Below are 6304 nucleotides of genomic sequence, written 5' to 3'. Positions count from 1 at the left end.
ATATATGAACTGCTTATACGGACATCTATTATTTGATTCTCTCATAACTATTAAGTTGGTTCTTAGCAAATAAACTCTTTAAAGGCAAAATTCACCTCACTTGGGTTTTGATCCAATAGTTTAACAATCATCATGAAATCCACAGTCTTATGGGCAAAACGGATCTACGGTGTCTCCAGGTCACTATGCTCAAGGTTAAGAGCGAGGCATATTCCATTTTTCACATTTTATGGAATTTTATATGTTCAATTCATGATTTTTAATCTAGGTTTACATTCCTCCCAACTGTCTGAAGACACAGTGTGCCGCAGACTTAAGGCTTCTGTTTGTCTGTCTATTTTCTTCAAACAGAAACATTTCTCAAGTGTCCACATGTTCTAGAAGGGGAATTTTTTGGAGGCAGCCACTTCTTAGGAATGGTCCGACACCGTCAGGCCTCTGAAGCAAACGCTGAAACACAAGGTTCATCTGATAAGTTTTACGTGAACCGTTACAGGCTGGATAGTATAAGAATGCGATTTTTTTTGGCTCAAAAAGTCTGAGTTGGGGTGTGGAAACGAGTATTTGGCTGTCTTGCCACCGCTTCCTCCCTGTGGGACTGTCATGGAGGTCTTGACTGGGGAGTACGACTTGTTTGCCTACTAGGAGTAAACTTCCAGGCACTCAGTTCATTTTGGGCTTGCTCTGGTTTGCCTTTAGTCTGTTCTGGTTCACCTTTCATTTTTAGGAAAAACAAGCTGATCAGTGGGTCTACCATTGTTGATCTCAGTTGGGCAGCACTCTGCTGCTGGACTTGCCCAAGTTAATAGACTTGAGTGCTACATGCTACCTCCTGCTCCTTGCTTGTCAGTCGTATTACAAGGATGTCTTCCCTGTGAGCAGACTCTTGTGTCTTTAGTTTTTCTTCAGATTCCCTTAACCCCAGTTACCTCACCGGAACTGAGGTCTGTGTGCTCACCCTCCAGAGCTTGGACGTATGCTTCCGATTGTCTCCATTGGAGAATTAACTCATCTCAGGCCGTAACTTTGAAGTGTGTTTCACTCAAACCTTTTTGGGAAGAGGTTCCTCGTTGGTCATCTTGAATCCTCTCTAGACAGAGTCCCCACGGGTACCACTGGTCACACAGGCCAAGGCGGCCCTTCCCACTCACCCAGGCCACCAGCCCATGCTACCGCTACCCCTACAATGCCCCTCGTGCCACAGCCCCGGTGCTCCCCTTTATTTGCTAAGATGTAATTGCTGAGAAGGAAGATTACAGTCTTAAGGCTAATCATTGTTATCCTCAAATTTTTCCTGTAGTGGAACTCAAAAATATACTTAGCTATTCTGCTTTTGTCTAAGGATATGGAGAATACAAGGAGTAGAGGAAGCCTGAGTTCACCTACATAATATTTGAGGTTCTCTAAGTAAAAATGCTCTGTGGGATATAACTGGCTAAGTTTTCATGACTGGGCTCAGAGGTGGTGGTTGGGGAGGTAACAGGTATTTTAATCAAGAGACATGATGCCTAGTTTAACACAGTTTACTTCCTTCATCTCATTATTACACTTTGCTTCCTTATAAACTCTTTTGAACACAGTTTTTGAACGGTGATAACTGATTAAAGCAATTTGGCAATAAATGCTATAATTCAGTGTAATAAGGACATACATGTCCAGACAAAATAATATCATAAAATGTGTAGAAAAAAAATCATGGCCTTGAATGGGGTTCTGCATAACCAATGCAGCATTTCACACTATCAAACCCTGAATTTTCCACACTGGCAAATGGGAAGTGACATTCATTAAAGTGAATAAAGGTTGTCTGGCTAAGTCCTGAAACAACAAGGAAAATTTAGAGGCAATGTCTTGACATGATATGCTGAAAGCTGGCTCTATATTTGCAGGTGATTTAAAGCTCTTTCTTTCATAAAGTTCTAACAAAAGTGCTATCTTTTCTTTTTTCTAGCATGTTCCACAGAGAATATTCCAGTATATAGATTACCAAGGGGGAAAAAAAATACACACCTGGACTAAATAACAAGACTAATTAAAGGTCAATATACAACCCCAAGCCTCAAATCCTTCTTGACCATGTGGACTTGGATATAAACCTTCAACTGCAAATCATAGCAGCTGCTAAGGGAGGAAAAAGCCGGTAAGAATAGAAAAGAAACATACGGGCATACATTTCTGGGAGGCTCTTTCTGGTTTTTTAATGCTGGCTGTAGAAAGATCACATGAAGCTACCTGAGTCTGTATGGTGTCTAATTTGTTTTCCTTTCTCTTACAGCTCTGATGAGTCCTTGGGGAATTAGGTCAAATAACCAATGCCCAAGTGTCTAGAAGATGCTTAGGTAGGACTGCAGTGTTCCAGTCATGCTAGGAAGAGCCCCCTCCCTGGTGAGAAACAGGGGGTCCATGCTGTTCCATCAGCACTTTGATTCTTGAACTACACGGTAAAGAATTCTCAATAATCAAGGTCATCAGACAGCAGGGGATATGAACTGTCAGACCATTTGAGGAATCCATTCCAATTGATCTGATACCGAAGAGTAAATTTTCCTTCAGAATCAGTTTTCAGTATCTGGGAGTCAGAAAGCAAAGCACTGGGTTTACCCTCTGTAGCTTGAGCAGTAAGGGGTATTATTTGTTCAGATCAGCAGACATTCCTATCCATGCAATCTTTCATTCTCCTAACCATTTCTAAAATGGGTGTCTACTGTGCCATGAAAAGCATATAGATTAGAAACTGCTTCTTTACATCTTGCAACAGAGAATGATGCAGACTTAATGTCTTTTTACATCTCTACAGAAACATCAGATAGGTTGAAGCCAAGATGTATTTTTCAAGGGCCACGCTGGGCTCTCTGTACACGGGACAATCCTTTAACACGGCCTCCCGTAAAGCCCCCTGGGTTTCTCCATGAGAAAGATGAACAGGTATGAAGAAAAATCTTAGCAGATTTTTCATGCCATTTGTGAAATTTAAATTTATAAATAAAAATGGACAGTAAATAAAGGAACATCAACAGAAATAAGACACATCCATCAAGTACCTTACCTTACAAGCGTCTAGGGAAAGAGTCAGGGAACACAAACCATGAAAAGCCTGGTAACCATTGATTCAAGGCTTGTGTGTTTTTTAGACTCAATTATATATTGATAAATACAAATATATAAAATCATATATAATAAAATATAATAATATACAATCTATAAATAAAAATATCTTCCCCTCCAAATAAATATGTAGAGTTCCAGGAAGTAGTCCCAGGAACTCAATCTGCCTTCAGAGCAAGTAGATGTAGGCACCAAATTATATGTATAATTTTCACCTGTGTATCTATGGCATCTATATTCCTCCCAGTTATTGCTGGCTACTCCATTCTTCCCTCCTTCCCTTCTCTCCTGCCACCCTTTCTTTCCTTTCTCTCACAGGAGACTCTCCTCATCACCAGAAGAGATGTGTTAGGAAAAACAAAATGGCGAAGAACCAACAGTGCATGTGACAAAAAGGGAATGCTTGGTTGCCACCAAATTGCTCTGGGTTAACCCCATCCTCTTTCCGCAGGAAACAACTTTTCGGAGTTTGCAAAGGAACAAAATGAAGGGTGTCTAGTCCCAGCCCCTCATTTGGGGGACATAGAGAACAAGGGGGGTGAAACTGGCTTGCTGAAGTCCCACTGTGCAACTGATGACGAAATCTCCCTGAGAGACAGATTTGATTAAAGGTCTCCAAGAACATTTACTCAATGACAGAAAGTTTAAGAAAAGATGCCACATGCAATAGGCATGGTCATCATCACATCACCTTTGTCTGGAATGAAAAGAAGCAACGGACAAAATACAGATGTTTTCCTGACGTTTTACGTGGAAAGGCCAAAGAGACTAGCTTTATATCACGCGTTAAAACAACAGCAACAATGACCACAAAACAAGAGAGAGTGTAACACTTTTCAGTCTGTGAAAGAGGAGTGTGAAATTACGGTGGGAGGTTTTTCCTTTTCCCCCAAGGACAGACAGCTTGGATTAAGAACTCAGAAAGACTTCTCTTGAAAGATTTTAAGGCCTGAAACACACAAGTGCCAAGGGATGCTGTGAAATTTCTTTTGCTAGCAGCCTTTAAGATTGTATCTTTCAGGGTTGGTTTACATGTAATGTGCCTGTGACCCTGCATTACCCTTCAAAGTCTCTAAGAAGCTACGATTGCATCATTTAGGGTCTGACTTTAAAGCCTGTGCACCTGTGATTACAGTGTATTAAATTCAAAACTTGGAAAGAATTAAGCATTATCCAAGTGTTGAATTTAATGACACCAATTTGCATTTACAAAGCAGCCTCGTGATTATTTTGCTTTATATTCAACCTGTCCAGGTGGTAGAAAGGTTCTGCTTCCCTCTTACCCCCTCCCCCCCTCCCATTTGGAAGGGAGGAAAAAAGAGATCCAGGCAGGACAGTGACTCAGTAAAGTCACCTCTGAGTCCCAAGGAGGGGTGGCCTCCAAAGAGTCCCAGTGTGCACACTTTCCACAGTGTATCTGCCTTTGGTTCTTGAGGAATCAGGACTCTAGTCACACCCCTTTATTATAAAAATAAATTATATAGGAAAATGGTTCCTCTTTTATATTTTCTGTAAAGCTTATTTTTATTTCTTTAATTTTTATCTCTTTTGAAATTATAATTTTTAATAGTGTTTTTTTTTCTGAGGACCACCCAAATCAGAATCTTTTATGCTTGTTGGAAAAAAAAAATAGATTTCTGGGCTCTGCTGATTATGTACCTGATTTGAATCATAGGGGACAGCATCCCCCAAATCTGCATTTTAAACTAATACCCCAGATGCTTCTTATGCATTGTTCTAATTCTTAAGTATTACTTAAATCAATTCTATAGACTTGCTCTAAAAATCACAACTATCTAATTGCTTTCAAAGAGCAACAACGATAACAAAAGTAGAAGCTATAATGTTGGAATAAAAACATATCATTAGACAAACAACACGGTAAGCTGTACTAAAAAGAAATTCACAAGAAGAATCCTGCCTAAAATCTTTTCCCTCGTGTGTAAATCCTCTCTTTGCTTCATTTTCACAGGACACATTGATATTTATGAGTCTGTGCGCCATTTCATAGCAAATTAAAGGTAATCATCTGCCTCCTTTTCTGACTTGGTTTTTATGGGATTGACCCTGCATATATTCAATATTCTTCTTATTGTTGGACTCAAATCCTCAAGGAAAATCAACATAAAAGCCTTCACTGTTACCAAGCGAATAACACAAACAACCAGAAAAAAATCCATCAGTGTCTGAGAAAAGTTAAGCTCTGATATGGTTGGTGTATACTTCAAACTTGCCCCACATCCAAATTTCCCAACCTTGACTCAGAAAAGGGGCTTCCGTGCAGTTGCCAACTATTTACAATTTTCAAATGTTACCTTAAATTTGAGCCTCTCTTTAGCATTCAAGCCCCCTCTTCTCTTTGCAACAGAGCTTAGAACCTGAACAGCCTTGGTGACAGAAGTTTGCCAGCAGAAGTATCATGAATGGGTTTTGACTCCCAGCTGATGAAATTGTGCACAGTATGACCGACAGATGTTTGCTTATGAAGGAGTTACACATGCCTAAAATACCTTTCCATGCATGGTGAGAAAGAAATAGCCATTTCAGATGTACCGTTGCCCCTGGCCACAAGCTCTTTATGTAGAAATGCCATTTTGCACAGCGTAATCTCAAAAGCAGGAACAGGAAGACAGGAGGGTCTCACCAGGGACAGCAAGAGATCTAATGAACAGCAGTCTTGTCTCCTATTAAGTGACAACAAACTTAAAGCTATGCCAGGTAGCCCGGTGCCTGTGTATAAGATCAATCTTTCAACATTATCTGTGAGAAATTGTAACGCAAGATTATCAGGTGACCAAATCCAAGGAGAATTGGTACCAAAAAGCTATATCTCTTGCCAATTGACATTAGTTACAGGGTACTCACCAGTGGGTCTGTGGACAGACAAGGAGATAACAATAGGAAAATCGTCCGTTCATTTATTGTGGCACTATTTGGTTCTAATTAATTATGAAATACCTCAGGCTACTAGTCAGCATGTGACAGCTGGGGTTTTGTCAAAGCAAAGAAATGTCAGTAATTTGAGAAACTGCAATAACTCTGATATTCAATTTTTACAAAGAACCAAAAGGGGAGGGATGCCGGGATATTTTGGCAGATTTTAAGTAAGCATAATATCGAGTGTGCTTTTAGACTAGAGACAGAGCCAGATGAAAAATCTGATGAAATTATTTTTTTATTAGAGATCAGTCAGAAGATT

The 6304-nt window shown here is 39.9% G+C and overlaps 1 pseudogene; it reads right to left on the bottom strand.

Moving 5' to 3' along the window:
• Window positions 1–377: 377 nt before the first annotated feature.
• Window positions 378–1078, bottom strand: LOC125165251 (pre-mRNA-splicing regulator WTAP-like; annotated as a pseudogene).
• Window positions 1079–6304: the final 5226 nt, after the last annotated feature.

Source organism: Prionailurus viverrinus, chromosome B2, assembly GCF_022837055.1.
Source record: "Prionailurus viverrinus isolate Anna chromosome B2, UM_Priviv_1.0, whole genome shotgun sequence".
In the NCBI taxonomy this organism is placed as follows: domain Eukaryota; kingdom Metazoa; phylum Chordata; class Mammalia; order Carnivora; family Felidae; genus Prionailurus; species Prionailurus viverrinus.
Note: the sequence above shows the minus strand (reverse complement) of the source record. Positions and strands in the feature narration are given on the sequence as shown.